This window comes from Apus apus, chromosome 4 (genome assembly GCF_020740795.1).
Source record: "Apus apus isolate bApuApu2 chromosome 4, bApuApu2.pri.cur, whole genome shotgun sequence".
Lineage (NCBI taxonomy): Eukaryota > Metazoa > Chordata > Aves > Apodiformes > Apodidae > Apus > Apus apus.
Window position 1 is genome coordinate 108,885,267 of NC_067285.1, and position 8,451 is coordinate 108,893,717.

Consider the following 8,451-nt stretch of genomic DNA (forward strand, 5'->3'; position numbering starts at 1 on the left):
TGGAAAATGCCTGGCAGTTCAGCTCGCTGATGAGCCGCCAGAATAGCCAGGTTCATACAACGGTTACATTGTGCCATCTTCTGGTTAAAGGCTGTGGACTCCTTCTCCGGGAACCCTGCTTGACTCCAGCTCAGAAGAAAAGCTTTTTTCTTATGTCTGGAGACTCCTGGGCAGTTTGACTCTTGTGGTGTAACAGCATTACCTGCTGAAATTAACTACAAGCACCAGGCAGGGTTTGTGAGGATCACAGGGATGTCAGAGCTGCCAAACAGAGCCCTGGTCTACCAAGCCTGCTGCTCTTGCCCCCAGAAGCAATGATGCTTCAGCATAGCTCTTCAATGTGACGTGGATATACCCCTATATCCATTGGCCAGCTGTGCAGCTAGGAACCACTGGTAGGTGATGAACAAAGTCGCAGGGAAGTGAAGAAGAAAGTAGACTCAGCAGGGTCCTCAGAGACAAAACATGTTCATCTCTCTACTAAGGAAGATCATAAATATCCATAAATGCATGAGGACACATGTTCAGAACAGCTGCCAATTACTCATCTGGATCATGTATATGGGGAACTGGATGTTCCCAACCCACTCTTTGCTACAGAAAAATGAAGATTCACAACTGCAAAGGGAAATCTTGGAAAGAGCTCTTAATGGAGAAGTAACTGGTCTGAAAGTGCAAGTCTAGACTTGATGCAAAAAAAATTAACTGAGAAATCCTCTTGTTTTTCAACAGCACAGTTTAGAATCCAAGTTTTAAAACATGGCTTCTGAAAGCAGAGCAATTTCCAGCATTGCCACATCACGCCCAACTCTTTGCTCACTTGCACCTACGCAGCTCCCTGGATTTCAACAGCAACACTTCTCCACCTACCAGGATCATTTCTCAGAAGGAGGTGTGCAGGATAATGAGTTCAAAAGGAGCTAATTAGGCACAGATTAGACAGACAAATTAGAAACAACAACTTCACTAAATACTGGTTAAACAAACACAGCTTCGGGGAAGATCCATGCTAGGGATTGTCAGCAGCAGCACTGGTGTGAGGTGGATGAATTAGGTGCACAGCAGTCTCCACAAAAAAGCTGGCGTGTAGTGTTGTTGCTATAGGAAATGGTATGAAAGGATTAAGTCATCTCCAGTTCCAAGGAAGGGGAAATAGCCACTGCATTTCAGACACCACAGAGCATGGAACCTGACAGACTGGTGGCTGTGAGCATTTGCTGTCCTAGTAATATTTAATTATTTGGCTGTAATGAGCTCTGCAAATGTGTTTAGTGTCAAAATGTCTTTTTATAGTGCTCTGAAATTTCAAGTCAGTCAGGATTGTTAGGGAAGCAGCCTGATGATGTTGCTCACAGGTATCAGCCAGCGCTGAGGTACCATTTTGTTCTTAGCTTCAACTAAAGCAGAAGAAGCAGAGAGAGAGTTTTACAAGATTTAGATAACTTCAGCCTGATTATCCACTTCCTAACATGCCAGGTAACTCCTTGCACAAGTCTATTGCCAGGAGGAGGTACAGGAATACGTCCCAATTTTGAAGTAATGTGGTAGGTCTGTACCCTCTATGATCTGGCAGACAAACAACCAGCAGCTTGGATTGCACCATGCTGTGGTGCAGTGGTGCCCAGGGTCTCTGTGCATTGCATGGACAGTGGGACTACACTTACTGAGACTAAGCTTATACTTAGGCTTACATCAGAATCACCAACAGCAGGATTTAGGACCTGAAGTTGAAGGCACAGTGAGTTGAACTAAGAACTGAAGTGTAGAACCATCTCATGGCAAGGCATAAGCTTTGCTGACATCTGACCACTGCTGTTATCTAGTCATCTTCCAAGAATGAGTAAGTCCCTCCCTACAGTTGAATCATTTCTTGAGCACATTAGTAATATAATATGAAGTGGTTTTTCTGCCTGTAAGTGTACTCAATATCAGTCCTCCTTACATATCAGCTTCTAAACCTCACAGCATTTTTCTTTTGATCATTTCTATGCCTACATTTCTTAGATTGTATATGAGCCAAGACTGATCCCAATATTGAGTGTGGGGTCTTTCAAGGTTGTGGGGTTGTAAGCTTCCAAGAGGGCAATCTGAACTTGTTTTCATTTCATTATTTACTGCAATTTCACATTTTCTTTGAACTCTTCTCTCCCCCTCTACCCCACAGATTTGCTCCGGAGTTGCTGTTCATTCACTGCTGCTGTTGTTTTCCTCCTTTCCACTCCAGTTTTGCTCTGTCCTCCTCTACTTTTGGCATCACAAGCTGACAGTTAAATTCAGGTTTTCTGCCAGGTCATCAGCCCTGATGAACACACACGCCCTTGTCTTTTGCAGGATCCCGCAACTGGTGGCCTCTCTTTCCCTTCCTGAAGGACAATCCCACTTCATCCCGTTTCCATTCCCTGCTCTGGTCATGGCAGGAGTTTTTAACCCATTCTTCCCTTGGCATTTTTGCTACTTCTCACTTGCAATACTCCAGGATTTCACCACCACAAGGGTGGTCCCTGCCACCGGGCCCCTATTCCCCAACCCTGGCTGTGCTGCCTGCACTCAGCATCCCTGCATCCAGAGGGGATGGCAGCTGGCACTTGCTGCAAGCATTGAAGACAGTGCCTACAGCCCACAGGTCTCCCTGACACACTCTGGGACTGAGAGAAGGAGCAAGTGCCCAGATGACCAGGAACTGGCCTGGTCTTGAAGGCATGAAATAGGAGTCACGTCCACTACTGACCTCCTTGGCACCCTGCTGTGCCCTGGGGAAGTCACCAATAGCAACTGGGTAATATATAGTCCAAGCAAGTGTATTTTTAACCACTTAGTATTTTTATCCAGTTTCTAGCACAGGGCAATATCAAGTACCCTGCTCAATCCCAAATATATTATGGCCACGCTGGATTCACTGCACTTACTAAATCAGGAAGGCAATTATACTTTTGTTTGACATGATCAAATAATACACCCATCTCACTCGCTGGCTGTTGGATGGTTTTCTGCCAAGTGTTGTTACAGAAACTCCTTAAACACAGTGTGAAGTTTGGACACTTCCCTAAAACAGACAACAAGAAACGAATACAGAAGATGCCAAGATGTGGTGTCACGGTCTTCTCAAAGACAGGTACCATATTTGTTTACTGCCAGTCTTAAGATGCCTCCAACCCGGAGATTTATTGACCTAATTTTCTCTGGCAGGTTGTTTCTTTTCTCACTAGATGCCTGATCCTCTCATGTCATTCGATTCTCATTGACAGCAGAAAGAATTTGGGCTGATCAAGGGCTAGAGGACACTGCCCTGGCTTTTTTCAGCTCCCCTGGGTGCATTTCATCTGTTGATTTATGTGAGAAATGGCTAGTTTGCCTTGGTGGAGAAACAAAAACAGCCAAGTGCAAAAAGAAAAGTGACTGAAGACACAATGGTCACGTCGTTGTTGGAATGGGCTTCTCACTTCAGAAACAACAGTCTCTGTTCAAACAAAGTGATAAGTGGGGACAGAGATTAAGCCAAAATAAGCCTCCTTATCTTAAAAAAAAATCAGCTTCCTAAAGCCAACCTGGATGTGATCTGTGTGAACAACAAGAGAAAGTGCAAGAAAGCTGAGATATTTCTTAAAATAATATTACTGTAGGACCCAACAAAAAGTAAACTTTGCTCATGGGACAAAAGTTATTTACAATTAGGTCTGACAACTATGCCCATGAGAGGTCAGATGGAGAGCAGAGCACTAAACCTTCTATGTCTTGCACGTTTAATTTACAAACATAGGCAATGATCCTGCTGGGAGATACCTTGGCCGGACATCAAACACCAAGTGGTTCTCATTGTCTGTGAACTTCCCTTCAAAAGCAACAGGACTCCTCCCAGCACGTAATGTTAGAGTCCTTTGGTTAAAAACCATGTATTGGACCACTTCACAAACTCCAATGGGCAAGAAGGACGATTCCCAGTGCATGGTGCTGATCAAGGGGCTTTGTTTCAAGCCCTGGCCTCGCAAAAGACTTCTTGAGTACCTTTCCCCACCAAAATTACCTTCCTCTTTTAATCCCATTCCTGGAAGTTGGATTGAAACAAAGAAAAATAATCCTGAGCATAGTCTTTGTGAAGGGTTATAAATCCTTCTTGGACACTAAATCAGGCCCTCAGGTGCTGCAAACAGGCCTAACGCAGAAAACAAACTTTAAGGCTTCTATAAAGTCACTGATGGTAGGGCAGGGAAGATGTCCCACCCCATGCCTTGAACTCATTCCTCCTTATTCCTCTAATCCAACCCAAGTGAGGTCAACCAGAGGACACAGTGCAAATCCCTCCAGTGGCAGATAGAAATGCATCCACCCCAGCCCCTCACCCCACCTGCAGCACACAGATCAGCCCTGGGTTGGGGCATCCCTCCCTCTCTCCTGCCTTGCTGGGAATTGTCACTTCATATGTGCTTTGCTTGCCTTTTGTGCAGACTGTTTTCCTCTATGTACAAAATATAAGTGTCTGAGGGGACACACATAAATGTAGACACATGCACACCAGCCTGTGTCTGCTGATCCACCTTTGTCTTTTAGTTATCATAACCAATCAGAAAATAAGAGAGAGAGATATCATCACACAACATCTCCAGGACCTCTGTGATTTCTGCATGTGAGAAGCCACCATGGGTCACCACCCTTTGGCCAGTCTGACTTCTGTTTTTTGGGTTAGCAACAAACTGGTCCATCACAGGGTTTTGCCTAATAAATATTCTGTAACCTGAAACATTCAGCTAGGGGTTTGCATGTCTTCTCAAGAATTTTTCAGGTGCCACTGTTACACAATCCTGAGGGAGGGCTGTGCCAGAAGTGAGCACCCCGGTTGGCCTGTCATCCTCTTCTGCTGCAGGTTTACAGTGGTGTTATCTCCAAGCTAATGTTGCTGTGGATGCAGCATGACACACCTGAAGGAAACGCTGGACTTTGAGAGATGTTAGTATCTCCAAATTGATATCTTTGTATGGTAAATGTAGGGCTATGGATGTGTCCAAAGGGCTGACACGCCAATGCAATCCCACAGGAGCCAAGTCCATCACTGAGCTCAGACCAAGGAATGCCTGTGGCTTTGCCAACTATCTTGCAGAGGGAGGAGAAGGTCTTCTTCTGATACACTGCTTCCCAGCAGTGGAGAGGAGAAATGACACTTCAGTCATGCCCACCCTGCTCAGACACCTTCTGGAGCCAGATCTAACAATGTTATCCCCCACTAAAGCCCATGTCCAACTGGTAAGGGTGCTGTAAGAAGTCCAGCCCCATCATCAAACCACCAACAAAGGGAAGGCTCTAATGAAAGCTGAGCATCCTCTGGGAAAGGCTGTTTGTCCTTTTCTGACTTGCAGAGAGTCTCTCAACACTGTTTCAATCATATGACACATTCTACAGTCATGCAGCCTGAATTCTTGCTTCTCAGGGGTCTGTCTGCCAAGAAAACTGAGGAATGACTCATGTCATGACACTTGGAGCAAAGGGAGGGCAGGACCAGAAGGTGACTAATGATTCAAAAGCACAGAGGTTTACTTCCAAAGGAGGATGGGCTAGTCCTACACACAGTGCAGGAAAAGGGCCTTGCAGCACATTGGGGTGATGGAGCAGAGCAATGGATACGTGCACAGTGGAGAAATGCATCCCTGTCCTAAGACAGAGACAACATTACCATGAAGAGGAAAGTGATACACATCTGATCCACCACGGACTGAGAGACTCGGAGGGTATGGATGGTTCAAAGCCAAACTAGATCATTAGAAATAGATGAGGGCTGTTTGGTGGCAACCCAAGGTGGGGTTTGGAAGTTTCTGCTGAATTTCTTCTTAAGCCACAGGAAAGACTCTGAGGACATACAAGAAAAGGGTCAAGATGGCCCTTCCTCAGTCAGAGAAGGAGATTTGTTAGACCTGTGTTGTGTCCTCACGGAGATGCACTGTGATCTGTGCACTACCCATGTTGGAGAGACTACTCCCATGATATTTCTGGGAGATGCACTTGACGAACCCTTGAAAGCAGGAGAATTCATCCCCTTTGCTTCCCCAAACATGTGCTTCACATCCCTGACTTTAGCCAAAACAAACAACCCATTTACAGAGCTCAAGTCTTCTGCACTTCTTGCTGTTTAACAAATCATATGGAAAAAAAGCTGTATTTCCTTTCCCTTTCCATGTCTAAAGGAGAGATGGAAAACTGTTGTAAAGCCAGTGGCTCCTTGATACATCTCTGCTCTTCTGCTTTCTTGCATATCTTTGTCTATCAAAGTCCCATCCTGCTATACATGCTACACACCCCCTCCTCCAACCCAGGCTGAGCATCTCACGGGAGGCAATGGCACCTTGGGAGCTAGGAAAGACCATGTGAATTTTAGGGGAAACTGGGCAAGTTTCACCTTGAACCTAATGTAGAATACAGGCCTCTGGTTATATGACACCTGACACGGATGAAAGGAGGGTGGAATGGGAAAATAACCCCCCCTATACCCTTCCATTCAGTGCCAGTACTGAGCATGTCCAAATGCTAAAATGGAGACAGCTCATCAGCTGTGGGGCACTGGGTCAGGCTGCAGATCCTTCCCACTGGTGGACATCAGGAAAATAAAAAAGCCCTCTGAGAAGTGGCTGAGGGAACTGGAATCATTTAGTCAGGAGAAAAGAAGGCTGAGGGGAGATCTCCTTGCTTTCTGCAGCTACCTGAAAGGAGGTTGTAGTGAGGTGGGTGTTGGTCTCTTGCCCCAAGTAACTAGCAATAGAACAAGAGGAAATCACCTCAAGTTGTGCCAAGAAGGGTTTAGAATGGATATTAGGAAAGAGTTGTCAGGCACAGGCAAAGGCTGCCCAGGGAAGTAGTGGAGTCACCATCCCTGGAGGTATTCTGAAAATTTGTAGGCATGGCACTTCAGGACATGGCTTAGTGAGCATGGTGGTGGTGGGTTGACGGTTGGACCTGATGGTCTTAGAGATCTCTTCCAACCTTAATGACTCTATATTTCTATGAAAATCAAGAGGCACAGATTACCTGGTGGTGCTGGGGATAAGTGGTGGATTAGCAGAGCCCTGTCTGGGCCTGGGGCTGGCCCTGGCTTAACAAAAGCATGACTGGGGACTGCATGGGGGGTGGAGGGGCTGCTGTCCCAGGACCAGTTGCTGACACAATGTCTGGACCCAGGCACTGATTAGAAATTGTCCCAGACAGAGCAGGGCGAGGGCAAGGGGGGAGGAGTGAGTGATGGATTAACTCATTTCTAGTCACTCTCTCCCCACAAAGAGGAGGTCACTTTCTGCTTCGATGCTGAGTTACTCTCACAGGCAGTGCTGAGACAGGGCCCGGGGCAGATTTATTTACCTTGAATCCCTTTAAACATTTCAACACCCTGTGGCTGTGCACACAGTCAGCCTGTGAAGCTACATGCCTTCTCCCCACTCTTCCCTCCTGGTTGTTTCACTCCGTTCTTGCTGCAGGCCAGATTGCTTGTCAAAATTTAAAATCAAGCCATGGGAGACACACACTTGGCTTTCCTCTCTACCCATATGCCCAGATCCTTCCTAGGGATGGTGGGACTTCTTGTAAGCACATAATCAGCTCAAAAAGGCCCCACAGCTTCTTTTTTTCTTTCAGGTCCAAGGCAATATGGATACCAAGGAGCAGCACAGCACGGAACTTGTGTTAACTTTGGAGTGCCTCATGCTGCATGCATGAGGCAGTGTCATGGGAGGGGCTCCTACATCTGTGATCCATCCCCCTCTGACCTGGAGAAGGAGCTGACATGATACAGCCCATTTGTTAGCTTCTCCTTCTTTGGGGAGGGAATTTTTACAAGGGCTTGCACTGAGAGGACAAGGTGCAATGGTTTTAAACTGAAAGAAGAGAGATTTAGGTTAGAGATCAGGAGGAAATTATTTAGTGTGAGGGTGGTGAGACACTGGCACAGGCTGTCCAGAGAAGTTGTGGAAGTCCCATCCCTGGAAGTGTTTAAGGCCGGGTTGGATGGGGCTCTGAGCAACCTGGTCTAGTGGGAGGTGTCCCTGCCCATGCAAGGGAGTTGGAACTAGATGATCTTTAAGGTCCCTTCCAACTCTAACCATTCTATGACTCTATGATTCCATCCTTCTGACTTTTGAAACACAACAGGGATAGTTTAGGGGCTACCCCTACATCACAGAGCAGCCCCAGCACCCTTGTTTCCACCCAGCACCTTCGCCTGGAGGATGCACTGAAGCCACTGGGGCTCTCTGCGGGGAACAGGGAGCTGATAGTTGTGCACAAGCAGCTCCACCAACTCTAAGGAGAGTTGCAAAAATAATAGAATCACAGAATAGTTTGAATTGGAAGGGACCTTAAAGATCATCTTGCTTCAACCCCCCTGCATGGGCAGACACACCTCCCACTAGACCAGTTTGCTCCAAGCCCCATCCAGCCTGGCCTTGAACACTTCCAGGGATGGGGCAGTCACAGCTTCCC